The 20,534-nt window shown below is 41.5% G+C and overlaps 1 protein-coding gene across 4 annotated transcripts in view; it reads right to left on the bottom strand.

Moving 5' to 3' along the window:
* LOC125765430 (uncharacterized) overlaps positions 1–20,534 on the bottom strand; it is a 124,849-nt gene that overhangs the window by 30,443 nt on the left and 73,872 nt on the right. For all 4 annotated transcript variants that reach the window (XM_049430590.1, XM_049430589.1, XM_049430592.1 and 1 more), the window contains one exon: positions 7,364–7,448. The gene's annotated coding sequence lies outside the window, so the exon portion shown is untranslated. The remainder of the gene's footprint in view (positions 1–7,363; positions 7,449–20,534) is intronic.

Genomic DNA, 20,534 nt, shown 5'->3' with positions numbered 1-20,534 from the left:
AATCAACGAGTTTGCAAAATGTCTACACGGCACAGAAGCTTGATAACGTGTTTCTTGCCCTCAGAGCAAACACGAGTCAGCAGCAGTTTCCGTCCCTTTGGACGAAAGCCCACCTGCTGCAGACAACTCGTGGATCATCATGAGCAGCAGCAGCAGCAGCTGAATACGATGACTGTGTCATGCTTCGTGCTTAGGACTTGGGTCTACCAATGCCAGCGTGCGGTCCCGGCAGTGAAGACTTTGTTTGACGTGGACCACCGGCAGCGTGGCGCTTCTGTTCCGGATCATTGTTCGTAGCAGTCGTTAGTCAGCGCTGCTAGAGCGACTGTGTTCCCATCAAGCGTTCTGGCTAAAACTACTATCCCACACTGATAGCTTTCCCGCGTTGAGCGTTGATTACGCGACGGTAATGTTGGATGGGACACTCGCCAAACTTTACGCAACTGGCGTAGAAAGCGTGGAGTTAGCGCGCGGCGGAACATTAGTAGAACCTTTCACTGTGCCAACGCTGGCCGTCAGCAACATGGGACAGCCCTTCACAGTGAGTCAAAGTTTGCAAATCATACACGAGCTAACCGCCATATCAAACCTTCCTTGCGGAGGGATGTTTAGAAGTCGATAAACAAGTTTTGGGTGAAAATAAATTAGAACCCACCGAACAGTGGCGTTCGCGTACGGATTTCCCCATGCACACGGTCAGTGAACAAGGAAAAACCTTTTGCCAGTTGTGAATATCACGGACCGGGAATATCTTAAAACGATCAATAAGGGGAAAAAGAGCATCAAACCGTGTGCATCTGCGGCTCAAAAAGTGTTTCCACAAGCATCAAAATCCGTGAAACAATGGAGCACTAAAAGCTTGTCGTTGCTGAGGCGGAGATTGTCCGCAGAGATCGGAGTCAGCAAGACCAACACCAACTGACAGCCTGAGAAAAGTTGTTCGAGCTCTCGGCTAACGATTATACCGACAGGAAAATCACGACGATACAATCAACAATCGCGACGTTTTTGAAAGAGGAAGCTCAGGTCGTTTATCCGACGGCCATCGGAATGGTATCCAATCGCAAAACAGAATGGAACTGCGATGTAACTCGTAGTGGCAAAAATTGCTTCTACGAACTTTGAATGTTTTGTTCACTTTCTGATCAGTTTTAAAGCTCGAAAACAATCAAACTACACTAGCTTACCGCAGTCACAAAACGATGGCCAGTAACTAAACGTAACTAGTATTCTGATAAAATCTTTCCATCAGGAAACTGGGCACACTAGTCAGTTGTATTGAGTTATCTTAAGGTCTCCTGCGCCGGATGAGAACAGATAATTAATTTACAGCTCAACCGACCCATGTCCGGATACGAACCGAACCCCATAGACAAAGAGAATCACGTCAGACCTAATAAAAATGACGACGAGATCGTGTGCGAAGCATCATCTCGGAGGGGCATCTTGGACACCAATCGAACACCATCACCGGATGACTCGTTGATCATCCAATCAGAATGATAATTATCAAAGCAAATGAAGCCATTAAAAACCCTTGTGGAGGAAATGAATTAAAAACGCATTACTCGTCACAACACACACACACCATCTTTGCTAGATGAGAGCGGGAGTTACGTTCCAAAACCATCCCATCAGCGTCATTCCGGTCTGACACGAAGGTGTTGCTGGGTGGAACGTGACCGGAAAGTGGTGAGAAATCCATTCCCCTCTTTCGAACTATTGTATGCAAAATCGGTACGGTACCGGTAAATGTGCGATTTGGAATGTAAGATTTGCGCCGCCGTAAACTGACAGCTACTCAAGGTTGGTTGGGGATATTCGGCTTATGAGTGATACATCTTTCCCTTCGTGCAATCGATCAACTTGATTGTTTTGCGTGATCGCTATCAATTGGACTTTATTAAAAGTGATCACATCGCAATGGGATTTCAACTTGGAAGCTCCCCACGGCAAACCCCTAGAAAGCTCTTTCTCCAATTGCATAAGAAGAAGAATCATCGTTCAGTTATTATGAAGCTTTTGCAGCGAAAGGTAACTTCCCACGTGGATTATCGTTGGTTTGAAAAGATTTTCAGTCAAAAAAAAACCTGTCAGATTACCATAGTAATGCAGCTTTGGAAGATTGTGCCACTAGGAGAGATGTACCGTGACAGCTGTCACTGTCACTGAAATTAGACAGTACATCTACATCCGCTTCGCGATGCACACAGAAAACGGTGTAGTAGTGTAGGAGTTAGTAGATGATACAAGCTTCCCAACAAATGCCGTAATCTTCTTCAGTTCCTTTGCTACCGAGGGTTACATTTATCACGAGAATTGCTGGCACGTTCAATTGACGATTCGATTACATCAACCATCCCAGCCATTGGGCAACTTCCGACCGAAGCTTAACCAACACACACACGCACAAACACTTAGCTCCCACCTGGTGCGCCCTGCTTGTGTACGTCGAGAAAATGTGGCAGTATGGCAACTTAACCTATCATTTGCTGCCAACCGAAACATGCTGCAGTAGTAGTAAGCAGTTGCACCCTGCAACTAGGTAGGTCGTAAATTAATCCCACCAGCCAGGCTAGGGAAGGGCTGCTGGCATCGGTCGACAAGAATGCGGTTCCACCGCATTTGCGCAGTGTACGCTCAGGTTCAGCGTCATGACTTCGCCCCTATCGGAGTGCCGTTGGGCATTCCGTACACCTACCGGCTAGCTTTGGCTAGTGAAGGAACCGAATATCAATGTCACGTAGACTGTGACCACCGGCAACAGACGGAACCGGTTTTTCACTTGATCAAAGAAAGTGTACTTTATGGCTTTTCTTCCCTTCGGGGCAAATCGCCCCTGGTTGGCCGTACCTTGCGGGATTCGCCTCACCGTGAGTGACCGTAGTGACGTGTTGTGCTGCATCTTGTAGTTTCGATGTAGAGCACAGCATGATGCGATACTTCATCGGATATATCATCGCAGAATTGGACCTTTCAACATGCACTCTGTTGTAATGTATTGTATGATGTGTGTTTATTCGTACAGAATTCCACAAATTGCAAACAAACAAAGTGAACCAGAAGTATGTAGACTGCAAGTAAGTGCACTCTATTGAAAATATTACTAAATCCTGGATTGCGTTATGGTTTCATTAGAAGAACAATTCATATTGCTTACTCCATCGTTTCTCGAAGCCTCATACTTGTGTACAGTTTGTGTCCCTGAGGTTTTCTTGCGCCCCAAATGGTTTGGCTTATCTAATGGAATGGTTTTTTTTATTCGTCCTCAATTTTGTTGTTACTTTTCGCTTTTAGAGTGCAGAAATCCAGTTGGTCCTGTTGTCATCCCTTGCAACGATGATACTGTTGCCACCAAGCACGGTAACTAGCTTCCTGCTTTTTAACGATTTTCAACCATCTGGAGCAGAAAATGATGGTTCATTTTATGTTCCAGTTCTTCGATCAGCGGTAGTAACTCTGGCTCCATTGTGAACATTTTATGTCTGTAAGCGTGATTACTATTTTTATGCAACCTAAAATATAATTGTTATGTGCTACTCCGAAAACCAAAACAAAAAATGGACTTAAACCAATAAATTTCAATCACGCTTACCACAACATGCACAATAAGAACTTCGTTTATCATAGTCACCGGAAGTGGAAAACGGAAAACATCCCTGTGCGGATACTCTTTATCTTCCGTTTAGCTCATTTATTAATCATCTCAGAGCAGTTTTGCCATAATCGTATCGTTTAGTCTTCGCTAAGTCTTGCTGTTTTTTCGTGCCGTTCATTATATTCAGCGAACATCTTAACCTACATATTTCCCGAGAGAGATTTTATTTATCCCGAAGCAGCGTGCATCCTGCAGGAGAGGGATGGAATTTTTGCTGGATGCACATTTGCACTGGCTAGAGCACGGTGCTATTAAATCTTCATTTTGTATAAAGTTGGTTGCTGCTTGTGGTGGCACATCTTGAATGTTTTGGTGCTTTTTGCGGGGGAGCGAGTGTAGCTAGCGACTTCTTTAAGCTTCTGCACGAATGCCAACGAATGACTCAACAAGCCACAAACCCCAGTCCCGTGTATACATTCGAAGGCGAACAAAAATGCACACCCATACCCAAAAATGGGAACAGCAAATAGGACAACCAACGACGGGAGCGCGCGCGCGTGTGTGTGTGGTTGGATTCTTATTTTATTATTAGTACCTCCTCACATTCCATCGCAGCACCGGTCACGGGACGTAATGTTACAATTTTATTTGCACGCTGACCGTGTTCTTCCCTTTCTTTTCTTTTTTTTGTCTGTGTGTGCCACAGCACAGTTTATATTTTGCAGCCGTTGCACACCTACGGAAGAGGAATATAAAACGTGCACTTTACTGGAGCTGCATTGCAACTGAAATGGGGCGCAAATCGTCATCTCACGCGCGAAGTGAAAAAATAAAAAGTACGATGACGGAACGACGTGGCATTTCGAGGGCGGTTGATTTTGAATGGCATGGGGAGAAAAGCTTACCATCCGTATGGCCAAGTAGGACGCAAGGTCTAGAGAGCATGGTTGGTACGTGATACTTCGTCGATTGTGACAAGGGACGGTACCGAGTCAGCAGTATTTTCACACGATTGAACAATTCGTCCTTCCAACGCACTGCCAGTGAAGGAAGCCGTCCATTTCAGGAGCTTCAAGAAATATTAAAACGATAGGACACGGTAGCTAGGGTTTCCCTTCTGATAAATACTCCCATTAAACTATGTCATTCGCAATCGGAAATATCATTTAATTCATTAGGCATTCCCATTGGGGGGTTGAGCACTTTATTCCCTATTGACGTGGCGCTCTGGAGATTATGCAGGGGTTTTCCGTAGGTTTGTTAGCAACGTTTTCATTTTTGAACCTTTTGCAGATGGTTTATTTTTAAAAATGTTCCACAAATCTCATAATGAAAATTGAAATATTGCTTTTATTTTGTTTCAATTTGTAGGGAGATGTACTATAAGCATGTTAAAAAAATTAATTTAATTTTCTCGAAGGTCCTAGACTGATAAACATCAAATCATCAAATCAAATCAATGCACTGAAAAAATAATGGAATTACAATCCAACGAGTAGACTCGTTCCTATACGAAAAGATGTAAAGGTTTTCAAATATTTGAAAACTAACTTTTTTTTTCAAAACAAAGTTTAAGAAATTATTGACTTGAAGCTTGATTAGTACTAAGTTAGGGAAATAGTAGCGAAAAAAAAACATAAAACAAAAACACAAACTATTTGCTTTCGATAAACAAAAACAGAAAAACAGAAAAATCAAAGACTAACAGAATACACGACAAAGAAAAGAAACAAGAAAGCACCAAACAAAATAAACCGAAGAATAAAAAAAACAGGAATTAAAAAACTTAGAATACAGATACTACATAGACTGAGAAGTCTACTCTACACAGACAGTCAAGGCTCTGATTATGAACCAACCTGGTGTCATAGAAGAAAAAAATTGTCAACGAAGAAAGAAGAATAAGAAACTTGGCTTGACTTAGTGGTTAAATTGCTGTTATTTTGATTTATAGGCCAATTACTGACACCCTCTCCCTCGAAACTTAAATGTCAACCATTTTGCCAATGAAATAAATCCGCCATCAACACTAGCAAAATAATGATATAAGATATCGAAGAAAATTTCCATATAAATTACTATGAAATTGTAAAACATTTTCCAAATAAAACAATAAATAAACATTCGTGCTATATTTCTAATGTAGAAATGTTTCTTTTGATGTCTCTTTAGAATTTTCTTCACAATTATACTATTGTCACAGGGCAAAACACCCTGCAACCTATGGAATCTATTTTCCAGCGTAGGAGAAACGCCCACCTTTGGAGGACAGTTAATTAAATCACACAAGCACAGATGCTTTATCGTTGCTTTCCGTCGTAACCGAAGCACGGTATTGCTCCCACGAAGGACAGCGTCTTGGGCGATAGCGTAAGGATATCAAAGACCCATTACAATAACCGTTTGCGTAAAGGTGGAACCGTTTGTGGACGATCATCAGTCCCATCATCACTTCGTCCTCAGTTTGCCTTTACGCATCGAATGTCCTGGGCGTACCAAAGATAGACTGGGTAGACCATCTCCATTTCTCACGCTGTTCCACAAATGTCGTTCGATTCATGGCTTCATTGGTTTAACGCACATAAACGCACAGTCCTGGTTCGATACTCGGTTCGTTTATGGGGAGAGTCAGGATAATGTAAAAAAAACGGTGATAAAATAAACAGACGCCTTCGAGGGTGAAACATGTACCCTTGGCTTTGGGGGCCACCATTTCACCCTGCTCAACACCAAAACGCTTTACCCCAACAGTTGTGTTCGTGTCGTATCGATTCCATTTTATCGTACAAACAAACGCCACCACTCTTTCACGGGAGTCGCCTGTTTCGTCGTGGCAGTGGTAAGCACCGGAAGCAAACAGAAAACGATATTTACAGGCAATAATTTAATTCGCCGGTGTCAGGACGCGGGACACCTAGAGGCAAAGGATGCAGCGGAAAAGCTGTGGAAGCACTTTGCTGTTCGATCGCAGCGGTGGATCTGTTTAAAAAAGAATTGGAAAAGGTGAAAATGGAACGAAGCACTTGACGTTGCACAGTGAGTCCTGGGAGTTGGTTGCGAAAAAAAAGGAGACATTCAATGTTGTGCCTTCATCTGGAACGAAATGTTGTTACGATGGTGTGTATTTTCCCGATACAACAACACAACCCCACATGTACGACGTTCTCGCAACGGCCATCGCTACCGTTGCTGAGTGCTATAATATTTAAAGCTTTTTAATGACTTCTTTCCGGAAAGTTGTGACTGGGTGTGAAGGACTTACGTCGGGAAATCTTGTGCTGTAGCGGCAACCGGACTCTAGTCTCTGGCAAAGAGTAAAAGTGGCCACCAACAATGCAGCTTGTTTTATCGTTCCATTTTTGAAAAAGGATTACAAATGGACCAATCATTCAGTGGCTGGTGGATTATGTGTAAAACGGGCGCTTCCTGAGTCGATAAAAGACAAATCGAACGTAATTTATGAAGAAACGACTTTCGGTCGAGGACAAGTGAAGCCAACAGGAGCTTATTTATTACTTGCGATCTAGAAAAAGTTAACAGTTTGGCAGAACGAATCATGACATTTGTTGACAAACATTCATTTAATGGCTATGTTTTAAATAGTTTAGCAACTACTCGAATCAAATTTCATGCAAAACTATTTAATTGCCCACTTTCAAATGAGTTTGAATAAACAAGGTACTAGAAAAAGTTTTTTGTCCCCTTCCCTGTATGTACTACAAACGAATTTTGCTTTGGCGTTTGCATAAATCAAGGCGCACTTACCTCTCTTAATCGGCTTATGACATTTTTATTTTCACAACCAACGTACTAGCCCGAGCCACACTGATACCTTGGCGGTTTGAGGGATCTGAAATTAAACAAAACGTAAAATAAACTGTTAAAGCAGAACGTTTGCATTAAAGGCGGTAATGGCAGTTCGGAAGCAAGGCTCAAAATGTCGTAAAAGCAAAACAAACAAAACAAAATGAAAGCGTACCACGATATGATGGCGTGATGATGGAAAAGATAAGCATAACATTCTCCATTTCCATTCGTTACCTAGCCAAAAACAAACAAAAAAATCTCACCGGTGGCAAAGCATTTTTGGGGTGATTCGTTGGGGGGGGGGGAAACACTCTTCGATAGGGCCCGTGTTGTCCGCATCGGTCCTTACCGCGATATCCTGGTACATTTGTTCGTTACTCGTTAAGCAGGCAAAATTATGTGTTATGGAGTAACTTTTGTACCGGGGTAATTAATTTTCCGAACCCGCGGCCGTGGAAAATGTGGTGAAAAAATCCTTCCAATTTCGGGGCGAAGTTTCGAGCGGTATGTAGGGCACGAAAAATGGGGCCCACGTATCATCATGTCTGATGATTGTGGTTATGTTTCGATTTCATGCTTGGAAGGGGACACGGGAAAAAAAACGAATGGAAAATTACCGAAACACCAGCGGTCCACATTTGTGGAACGAAACGGATCACGGAAATGGAGTGTTAAACGTTATCAACAAATGTAAGGGAGCTAAAAGGAAGGAGACGTCCAACAGAATTACGACGTCTTTTTAGTTTATGAAATTTGTTTTTCCAACTGTACTTAAGCAGCAGAAATGGTGGGGTAAAAGGAATATGTCTTTCCCACCGAGCGAATTGTATTGATAGTGGAAAGGAATTTCTTTTTTCCACTGAAAATGGCGGAAGCAACACGGTTGAATTATTATCGGATCGCAGAAAAAAAAAACACACACACAGACGGAATCCATGCACGCTACGAAGGGATAGTATTCGTGCTAAAGGACTCTCAATCATCATATTCTTCACTGGTGGTGGGTCGGACCTTTCACGGGTCAGTGGCAATGTCGAAGAAGATAATGAAACATGTCGGAATTAGTGTAGGATTTTGTTGTCCCACGTGAAACACTCCATTTATGAACCTTTTTTCTGCTTCATATTTCAATGATATATGGTATATAAATTGGATAACATGTTGAACAAGGTGAAGGTGAATTTAATAGCTGAATTTAAATCGACTCCAATTGAATTCGAGGGCTAGAGTTGGAGTAAAAGAAATCATTCACTTCTTTGTAGTTTTATAAATTTCGATTTGTAATGAGGCTTTTGATTTGTAAATGCTTGAGGAAAATGTAAATTCATATTTTCCTTTACGCGTTCAAGTTCAAATTTTAAATTTAGAAGCTCCTACAACTTGAACTCAAAACCCTGCAAACGGTTAATAAATACGTAACCTTTAATTGAAACATGTTTTATGATCTGTTCAAATGTGATGCTTTCTGTCGCCTATTTATTAACTACCTTCGTGATTGATCCATAATATCGCGAAGAATTTATCACCTACGTCTAAGCCATTAGCAAAGCCAGCGCAATATCCGAATCGAAAATGAACGTCAATGTTTCTATTGCGCAATAAAATAACCATCACCAGCGATACCACCCTTTCCCTTCCTGTCGAACGATTCGCCACTCAACCGTGATCGGAGCAAAACCGTTAAATGATTCTGTTTATGATTGGCAGGATGGCGCTACCGAATGCGAACGTTTTCCAGTACGACTGCGCCTTTTCCCACCCAAGGTGCGAGGACGATCTGTTTCACCAGTCGATTGGGGAAACTTCGATCATTTGCGGTGGTCATAAACGTGTATACCACAAGCCGAAATGCTTTCATTACGTTCTACTTCCTCCCCTTCGAGAAGGTGCACAGAACGTCGTCGGAAGAAGAAGTAAAACTTTCGCCAAACACCTGCCAGTAATTGGCGGTGATTCGGTGATCATAAACATAAACACTAATCAGCAAGTTTGTAGCCGGTAGCAAAACGGCAATCTTTGAGCTACTCAACCGTTTAGGTGACGACAGCCCGACAGTTAGAGGCCGGTTTGTTAGGAACCTGCTAGATCCTGATTGCGTATGGGTGGGTGACTGCGTTTGTTTGTGTTAAATCGTATGCATACCAAACCGGAAAACCCCCCTTTTTCAGCTCCGGTCGGTTATGCTTTACCGTTCATGATGGTATATAATTTGCTGCCAGCATTAAATCAGATTTTATTTACCCTTGACACACATACACACCGGCAATGGTATTTGGAGAAGGTCGTCCTTTCTCGAATCTCGTATATCTCGTTAAATTGTTTTATCCCCTTGATTGCGCTTTTTAAGCACCCCAAGTGCTCAGGTAGATAAAACTCCACCAGGCCTTTCACTGGGCCACCGGAACTCGGGGCTGTGTGTATGAAACGTTTTATTAAATTTCTCTTCCATCAAGATCGAATCCTTTTGCTTATTTACATTTTTGTTCCTTTCTCTTTCACGATGAATGTGATTTCTTCGGGCGGTAAATGCAAATATGATTTACCTCTTTGTATCATCTGCTAGCTGCTACTAAACGAATGTCCTTTTTTGCTGCTTTTCAGGATATTGAATATTTGGATCAATGATTCAGAACGTTCAGAACGTCTGATTAGAAGCTCATTGATCGTCCCAAACGCTTACCCACACCAGCAGGTAAGAAAGTAATTAGACGAGAAGATTTATGCAAATATCCGTTAGCCTTAATCGTTTTTCTAAGATTCAACCTGTTACAAGTTTTTGTCGAAGATACACGCCAACATTCTAAACTCGCTGCTGAAAGACTAGTTAAACGTACGTTTGAGCATCCATACAGCACCGCTTAGGGGAGCCTCTGGATATGGGGGTTGGAGTTGGCAAAATTTATCACCAAAAACCATGGGCGAATAGCTAATTTAAAGAAGGCAGCATGGATTTTCCCGAGTGGAATGTAATGAGTTTTACGGTTTGCTACAAGTTTCCCTCGAGACTTTTGTGGGGTGCCAAACGATACCGAAAAAGGTAATTTGGGGTATTTTAAATAAAATTATGTCGTTTTTTTTTTGGTGGGTATTAAGTAGCCAATTAAGATGTGCCTGGGTATGGTACGAAAGCTACAGGGAAGCGATAAAAATGATAGGCATGTAGGACTCGTTTAGACAGTTTGTTGAAGCTTGGTTAGAATTATAATAAAGGAAAATGGAAGCATTCGGTAGATTTATTTAACCATTGCATAAGGAATTCTTTGGAGGAAAGGAACAGTTTTCTGTTCGCACGCGCCCTAATGTTTTCTATATTAGTCACAAACAACTTTTTTTTCAATTAAACCTTTTTAGATGAATACACCAACAGCTGGATGGTTGGTTGCACTTTGAACTACAAACAATGAAAATTTAATATTTTCTTTCAGGGATTTCATTTTTTGCTTTCAGTGGTCGGATACATTAGTATGTTTTATTCACATCTTTCTATGAAATCTAGGATGGAAAATCTTCTTATGGTGGACATAATCCGTCAATGCGGTAAAAGCAGTCAGTCGATGGCAGAGAAGCTTTCCTGACGCTTGGAGCCATTCCTGATACGGATGCACCTTGCAAACATTGTCATCCTTTGCTTTATCCTCTTAAAGTCTTGTAGTACAGAACGGAAAATTTGATACTGTGAGTAGTTGTGACCGTGTCGTTCCAAAGCACCGAGCGATGTATTAATCGTCTAAAGATCAGGATAAAACTTGCTTACCTCAACATAGTTCATATGCTTTGGCTTTTTGGAAAACTGGCTAAGCAGAGACATCTCCACAGGGATGAAGCTTTGACGTGTTAGTCAGCCGATTTCGACAGAGAAAGATTTTCGACCGCTCAACGTCATAACGGCATATTGTCACCATCTCATCCCACTCCATCATGGCGTCTACCAAAAGTGACAACCGAAAACTTATCTCTCGGTCAGAGAGAAGAGACGTGGGAGAAGCGGGTAGAATGCGCGGAAACAGATGAATCGAATATCGAAACTAATCATGTGCTATAATCAAATCATAAATCATGACACCCAGCACTCACCAAGCGTAAGGTAGGAGGAACTCAATACCGATGATAGGAAAGATAAAAGTAGAGTGGACACCGGCATAACTTCACCGCCAAGCCGGTTGATGAGTTGTAGATGGGTTTATCAATAACTGTCACCGTGTAAATGTCCCCATCGTTCATGATGTCGCTTTCGTCCGGGTGCTTTCGGTTAGAAATGGGTTGGGTGAAATTATTGATCCACCAGCCCATCGCAAGGTGGGGAAAGAAAGTGACACAGAAAGTTCTACCGTTCATGTGCCGCACATATAAGGGCCACCGTCACACGATGTCACGCTTGATGATTGACAGACGGTAATTGAGCTTGCGCCAACTAGTTCTCGACACCGGTTCGCAGTATGGTGAGACTTATCCTAAGTGGTAGATGACTATTTATAAGTGAGTCAGCTAACTGACCACCGGCATTGAGTTTTCTTTTTTTTCTGGAATGGAATAGTGCATACAGGAGTGGACGCATACTGTGAATCATATGTAGGATTTAAGACTGATTTCGAAATACCAGTCCGACCCACTGGTATCTGCTTTTCTTTTTTTAGTTTCTTAGTAGTTCTTTGCAAGTCTTTTACCCTCATTCGATGACTAACAAGCGAACCACATATTCAAGCCCCCAACATTCCCTGCTTGATCAGCTGCTGTGGAGCTCACTGTCTCCAATTCCTTCCCCAAAACAATTCCAGTGGTATTGTTCTGTTTCACTTTCAACTAACTAGATCCAGCTCGAGTAACAGCTGTTCGTTGTGGATTGTTTCCTCCAACGGCTTGCTCACCACACACCCCTCCGGCAAAGTGAACGGATCGAAGAATGAAAGTAAAATATTACTCAACCTTAACCACACTAACCGACCGAATGACCATTTCAAAGACCTCCAATTGGACACACTTCCTGGGACGTTATGCAGTACCTCCAACGCAGAATGGTAAACCATCGTGTTCCCAAACGTGCGCGACAACTTTAAAAAAACCAACAAGAAGCATTTTGGACATTGGTTTTCTATGCCACCCCAATGATTTATCATTTCACTTAACCGCACACAGAAATTAGTCCGATTTATTACCGTGCACCGTAGCACTACAATCCGGTGAAGAGAAGTCATCCGGTGACTGAGTGTGAAGTTGCGATTTTGTGGCTGCCTGCCGTTAGTTCTTGTTGGTTCTTTACGCCAACCGCAAAAACCGTGTCGTTCAACTGTCCAGACAGCCATCCATTGTCCACCGCTTGGGACAATCAGCTTACAAGGCGGGGGGGGAGGTTTGCTAGTTGTTGCCATGTTGATCACCGTGTTGTTAACTGACGCAACACCAGATCACTGCGTTGAGCGTAGGCCACGCGGGTGGACGTGGGTTCGGAAGGGCCAGACAATAAGGAAATCGTCAGCGGTCGTCATCTTGAGCGTGTATATGCGTCCGAAAAATCTTTCCACTTGTCTTCAACTATCCGTTTCCTCGAACAACGGTTCAAATGAGACTTTAGCGCTAATAAATAAATGGTACTCTTCCGCAGAAACCGCCTTTCACGCGAACGATCACGCGACGCACCGGGAAAAATAAGAGTATGCTCGTTAGCGTGGCGTAAACGGGCATTTTTGGGGTTTTGGGCATGACGATTGCGCCACGAATTGTACACCATTAATATTCGCTTCTGTGCTGGACGGTGGACATTTCGGTTTGTTAGTTGCGCATAACCGTATCGTATCGTGTACCGGCATCAGCCCGCACCCTTTACGGTAGGATCATTCTAACTGTGTGCTCTTTGTTGCTTTCTCCAATCCATTCGGTGTGATGTTTGTAGAAGAACGTTGGAATTGTAGCATTTTTGTTGGTCTGGTGGTGCGCAAATTAATTGCAACCAATTACCGACACGTTGGGTGCCGGAAGGGAAGATATTTTAGGTTGGGCTCTAACACTTGTCGCTTCCATCCAGCATGTGTATGTGGTTGTGGGTATATTAATTAATTAAACTATAAAATAGAAATGCGTAGAAATGATTCTCAAAGAATAAATCAGTCTTCTTTCAACTTGATGTATTTAGGGAGCTTATTGTTAGCACTTGCTTTTATATTCTTTCTTTGTTGATTTTTTATTGTTAATAATTTTTTAAGTAACCATAGGTCATAAGCGATACTTCTACTACTGAAAATGTATACTAATCGATATGCTAAGTACTTCAAGGCAACAGTAGTAGAATGCAGAGTAAACTTCGATTTATAACCTCAACCATGACCTTTAATTAATGATGCACTGCGGATAGGTAGAGCTTGTACTAGTTATTTATTGAGGATGATTAAGCGGATAAACGATGTACAAACATAATACCGTGCTGAACGCATCATTGTTATTGTGAAGCTATAAATATGTGGAAAATATGTTGTTTGATATAAATAAACACTTTGGAAGCATACGATTATTGATTCACGATCGATACTTCCTGTAGAAATATTGGATCAATTACATTCTGTTTTTAATTCCAGAAGCAAAGTGAAATAATGTTATAGTAATATAGATAAGTGGAATTATAAATTAAGTAGTCAATAAATAATTTAAAAAATAAATAAATAGTAAACAACAGATATCAATGATCTTAGTAAAAAATAACTTGCTCTGAAAAATGAGCTTAAACAGCATTAAATTTTAGCTGATAATAATAAATTTACATTAAGAAAATTAAAAAGTTGAGAAATATTCTCTAATTGTTTCGAACACACAGGAAAATAATATTACAAACATTTTAAATTATAGAAACACTTGATTCATCTATACATCAAGCACTCTATAAATTACCTTCCCGCAAAAACCACCCAACCAACGCTACTAATGGACGTAATAGCCCCGAGGCAGATGGACATTAACACGATCACTCAAAGCCATAACCAAACTGACCGCACAATGTGACATCTCAATTACGCAAGCAATCGCAACCGTAAGGACACGTACCCGTGTTGTGATTGATAATCCTTACAGCTCCGGTCAATGATGTGCCCGTGCTGGTGGGTGCATTGTGGTCGAAGGTGTTAATGGAATTTCCATTTCACTACCACCACGATGCTACTGAAAACCGGCTTCAAACGATTGTCATGCAGTTAAGCACGCAGTGAAGCAAATTATTTCCAGTTCAATGCCTGAAAGCTACCAAACGATAAACGGCAACAATAGAATTCCGAGACGAGATAGATGTCCTTAAGGCAGTGAAAGTTTTGTCGATTAAAGTACATTAAACTTCACGACGCAGAAGCTGAACTTAACTATCGAAAAATTGTCTAGCTGTAATTAGATGCGCACGAGTATTGAAGAATTTTTTGTCTGGTTGGTAAAAGGAAAGAATTCTTGGTACCGATTTTATTGAAGATTTCTCAAGTTGAAGAAATTGGAATTGGGGTAAGGGATGATTCAACTATTACGAAACGCAAAAGTTGTAAATTTTTGACCCCGTTCCCGCTTATCGTAATAAAAGGTAATGCGGAAAGCATCCCACCTCTATTATTTGCGTTATAGTTTGGCGACCCCCTAGCCATCCACCCATCGTGTCACATAAATTGAAAGAGGACTTTAACAGCTTTAGTCATGCTAATGGACCTGCTCGATAGTTTTGATCTTGCATTATGTTAAACGATCGTATCAGAGGAATTTTTTCACAGAAAATTACATAGAAATTTTGCTTCGCTTGTATGTATCTAAAATAATTTTGAAATAAAAATTTATAAAAAGTTTGTTTACATTTTCAAATGCTCAGATCTCCTTTCCATTGTCAGATCTGTTAAAAAACTCTTTGCTTTAACAAGCGGCCAGTTTCATCATTTGATATATGTAACAAGACAGCATCCTACTAAGAGATAATACATCGCGTAACACAACTATATGGACACCTTGTTTATTGCGATTTACTTGCAATCTTGAAGAGATGGACAAAAACAATATGTGAAATACAATTCAGCCAAAGTGGTGATGGGTGATGGGCGGTGGGTGGTTGATTTTGCCGCATCAAACGGAAAGTTTCATCATGTTAAATAACAGGAGAGCATCGCACAAAGAGATAACATCAACTTGATGATGGATGGCTTGTGGGTGGCTGAGGATGTGGCCAGCCGATCCAGCCTACACGCACATAAGGAAAGAAAATGTGTACGCGACTTTTTTTGGCAGGCCCAACGCGAAGTCCATTGGGTGCCTTGGCGAACCTACACACATTATTACAAAAACGAATTTTTTTTTTTTGCTATACGGTTTTTCCCTTGGTGTCGATGAACCGTTTCTGGAGGTTTTTAACGGATGATCATGTGGATAGTTACAAAAGGAATAATATTTTTCTTTGCATCTTACTTACTCACACTATTGATCATGTGTTGCATAGCTGGTATTTTTCATTCATGCTTAAAAAATCCTGAATTTTAGAAGTATCTTATTTTATTTTACAAAACACAAATTTCAGTCCCCCACCTCTGTGTATCAAATTGTAACCCTTCCTCCATCCTTCTAGTGTTACGTAATAGTTGAATGATCCCTAATAGTGAAACACACTATGAGGAGAGCATTAAAGGATTTTAGAAGCTCGAGTTTGATTTTAAATTTTAAAAACATCAGCTTAAGTTATATCATTAGAACACCATTTTTAACCAGGCCTTTTAATACTATTTTTCAATTTCACAACACAAATCTTCCCTAAAATGGAAATGAGATCCATTTCCGACCAAGTCATACGTTAAGTTCGCACACACACAAAAAGTGTTCCTATCCTAAAGCAAATGCAGCTGTATTTTGTAACGCGCTCACATTTCAAAAATAATGTTTTTTTTCTCCCTATTTTGTATCTATGCATTAGGAAAAAGTTTGCACCAACCATAGTCGCCGTACACACGCCAGCATGCTAATGGTGCTAACGGGGCCTAGAGACGCCACCGTACATTTCCCTTAACGGAGCCGAGCGGTAAAGCAAGTGTGTGAAAAGTTTTCCCTTGAAATTTCACATCAAAACTTTTGCCCACGAGCCACCATAAACCGTAACACATCGCATGTGCTGGCAAAAGGATATATGGGATGGTTGTTTTCTTGGAGATTTTCCACGTTGTGCGTCGGTAGCGTGCCTCCGTGAGTAGGAAGCTTAATCGTGAACCTTTTTTTTTTACTTATTTTTGTTGCTGATTTTCGTCAAAACCTCATGTAACGACATACCACAGAAAGGGGTGAATACATGTTGGGAGAGTAAGAGCGAACAGAAAAAAGAAAAACCACACATAAAACCCCTTCCAAACAGGATTAAGACAAGCGGGAAACTTCTACTGATGGGGAAACGGCGCTTGTTGCTAGAATAATGAACAGAGACCATACTCGATCGTACCATTTTCCGCGAGAGGTGAAACAGCATCACCGTCAACGATGCAACTGGAAGCAACCGGGAAAGACTGGATCGGTTCGAATGGTGGGTTGGAATAAAAAAGGGAAAAACATTTACAACACACCCGCGAACACTCAGACGATAAATCCTTTTAAATACATTCAATTTAGCATCCAACCGCATCGAATGGAGTTTTTGTTCGGGTGTTGTTGTGTCTGGTAGCGTTTGCATTGTTTCTTTGGCACTATGGTTTAGTCTTTTTTTGTTGTTTTGTTTTGTATTCTTTCGCCTGGCCATGATTCATCAGGACACACAACCGGGACGTTTTCGCTGGTCGGATCGAGTGGGTGGGTGGCACGTGTGTGTATGTGCTGGCGATGGAAATCAGGGATGTTTTCCCTAAAATAAAAGCTTCCCTTTTCTCATACCCTTCATGCTGTACGGTTGAAGCTAGTAGAATGGGTGAAAGTTTAAAGGTTTTTTTACGGGTGTTTTTTTGTGTTTCCTACGGAAGGTATTAGAAGGAATGAAGGGTGACTTTCATAAAGAAAAACAACAGCGCTGCAGGAACCTGCTGAGCGTTGTACGGTTTGATAAGTGTGAGGAATGATTTTTTGTTGTAAATTGTAATAAAATGTAAGATAATGAAATTATTTGCATGTCATTGTTTTACATTTTATTATTTTATTATTTACTTTTTTTTATTTATTGGTTATTTGATATATTGCGTTATCGTTTATCACATCTCACAAATCTTGCAGTATTAGAACAGAACGTGTTCATGTCGTGTTACTTTTCATCTGGCATTCTCCTACCATTAGACGAAACAAGCTTACTCACTCTCAGCCTCCATCGTATCATCTCATAAGGCCTCCATCCTTTCCAACTTTAATCGGAAGGATGAGAAGGATCGTGAGAAAATCCCTTCGAAAGCAGTGTTCCTCCAGAGCCTTATAGGCTACCAATGTGAACGGTGGGAACTCAACTCAACCTTCCCCACTTGCAATGGATACTCAAAAAAAAAACAGCGAACGAACCGAAATCTATTCGCCGGCAAGGAAAGCAACAGAATCTACCCACCTAGCCCCACAAAGCGCCCCATGATGAGATGACAGGAAAACACCGAGGAAAGAGGATTCCGAATTTAATGTGTCAAGGATTAAGAGCGATTTCATGCTTTTGGGTAAGGCTGCCCAATCGAACCTAGATTGAAGGAGCGAGCAGAAAAACCTGAAAACAGCAACAACACTGTAAAAGTGTGTCAAGAAAATGAAACACGAAAACAGGGGAAAACCACAACGCTTCGGAAAAGGTCCGGGATCCGATGTTTCACTTAATGGGTTTTGTCGGTGGCAGCCTAAATGAGTGGAAGATTTATGTTCGATTCTTTCCGGTTGGTGAAGCCTCTTCCGGTGCGTTTTCTGCTTTTTTCTTTCTCGTTTGTACTTTTGCTGTCGAAAACGGACGTCCTACGGGGATTGTTTTTTTCACCAGATTTAAAGCGACCACCAAGAAAAACAAAAACCACGTGTTGGACCATTTGCCATGGGAACACGTCGGTGTGAACGTCCTTTTACCTGTTTGTGGTTGCTTATTGTTCAAAAACTAAACCAAAACGGTGGATTAGAATGCGTCTCCATCAGGGACAGGAAATAAATGCGTGCTCAGCTGGTAGAAAATGTTCCTTTCTCTCACGCGGAAAATTGACCATGACTAATGTATTAATGCAGGACACAATAATAAAAAAATGGTGCGCCCATCTTGGTCAAGCCAAGAGGAAAACGAATATCACATTGTGAAAAAACTAACTATTCGTGTACAGATTTGAATTGTGTTAGTACGTGGCCGCTTTTTTTCCACTGCTCATACCTCTATAAAATCCTTTTTCGATTGAGTTTTTAAGCATGAAATACCTGTCGAATAAATTATGGGAAAACAACAAGCGAAAAAACACACACACCTGCGTGGAACATGCAATGGAACAAAAAGGAACAAAATAAAAACTCGGCCAATGTTCCACCGTACAGATTTGTTCTTTCATGTTCACGGTACATGCTATTGTTAGAAAAGCGGAAAAGAATAGCCGTATGGCCGGCGGCAGGAAAATTACAGTTCCGTTCCGTTGGATGTTCTTGTATTCTTGTGTCTATGTTTGTTACGAAAACCTGCCCGACGGCATCCGTTGGTAGTCTGTTTCAAAACCAAAGCAAAAAGATGAAACGTAACATCGGTTCCTGTTGGGCAAAACAGAATACACTCACACACTCGAAAGAAGAAAATAAAAAAAAAATACTCCAACCCAGAATCCGTAGGTAGTCAGGAGAAAAATGCCGCCAATTAAAATTCTTCTGTCCTGTCGTCCATTTTTTATGTTTGTTCCATGCCGGCACACGAAAGGCCAGTGTTTCGCGCATCCCAGCCCAAACACGAACACATCTCACCCGCTTTGTAAGGCTCGTTGAGGGTAAGCTGGGAAGGGCAGAGAACCCTAGTGGAGGAGTTATGAAACATGTGAAATTATCAATTGCCAATAAATTCACGGATTACACCAATTAATTTTCCGCCTCCCGTTTGTTTGGTGCAAGCAGCACAAGAAAGACAAAAAGAAGAGATGGAGAGAGAAAAAAAAGTATGAATGTCGCGTTCCATTGCGGTAGCGTTTCCTGTTTGTTTCTTCTCGGTAGTTGTGATATCTCAGCGGATTTAATAAGGCACTGAACATCTAATTACGCACAAGAACTATTTTATTTTCGCTTCTTGCGACTTAACTCCTCCGCTATCGATCACGTACTGATTTGCACCCGTGTGCAAACCCCAAAACTTTACTCCCTCCGCTGTGGCGTGCATTTCGCGGAACCGTCCGTTATACCGCTTACCGCCTTGTATAAAAAGGACCCTTTTTTATTCCTGGTTATCCGCAGGTACCGAACGACACACCACAACAGAGAAAAAAAAAAACAAAAAACAAAAACAAAACTTCCGATGAAACGGAACATCCTCCCCGCCCGAATATTATTAGGGATCCTGCATGGGAAGAGGCGCTAACTTGTGTATCGGACGTTTAAATAAACCGTACTTCGTCTTCACATCTACCACTCGTATCAACCCGTCATCGCCTGGATACACTTTAGAAATTCGACCTAATTTCCAAAACTGCGGGGGCATGTTGTCTTCCTTCATTAATACCAATGCTCCTTCTTTGATATTATCCTTCACTTTGGTCCACTTATTCCTGGTCTGCAACTCACTCAGATACTCCTTCTGCCATCGTCTCCAAAAATGTTGCCGAAGTTGCTGAAGCCTCTGCCACTTGTCTAAACGGTTCTCTGGCAGGTCCAAATATGACGGTTCCGCAACTCCAATCAATGGACGATCGATCGTAAAATGTGCAGGTGTAAGGCAGTCCAGATCATGTGGATCGTTTGAAAGGGCGTATAATGGTCGCGAGTTTAACATAGCTTCAATTTGACACAGAAGCGTGTAGAAGTCGGTTATAGTTAACGAAGCAGACTTATAAACTCTTTTCAATACGCTTTTGACACTTTTTACGCCAGCTTCCCAAATCCCTCCAAAATGAGGAGCATTAGGTGGGATCATTTTCCACGTAACTTCTTTCTCTTGGCAGAACTGGAAAATACCTTGCTTCGTTGTTTCATCCTTGAACATTCCATATAACTCACGAAGCTCATGTTTTGCTCCAACAAA

This window comes from Anopheles funestus, chromosome 2RL (assembly GCF_943734845.2).
Source record: "Anopheles funestus chromosome 2RL, idAnoFuneDA-416_04, whole genome shotgun sequence".
NCBI lineage: Eukaryota > Metazoa > Arthropoda > Insecta > Diptera > Culicidae > Anopheles > Anopheles funestus.
The sequence above is the reverse complement of the archived record's forward strand: the minus strand, read 5'-3'. Positions and strand labels throughout refer to the sequence as shown.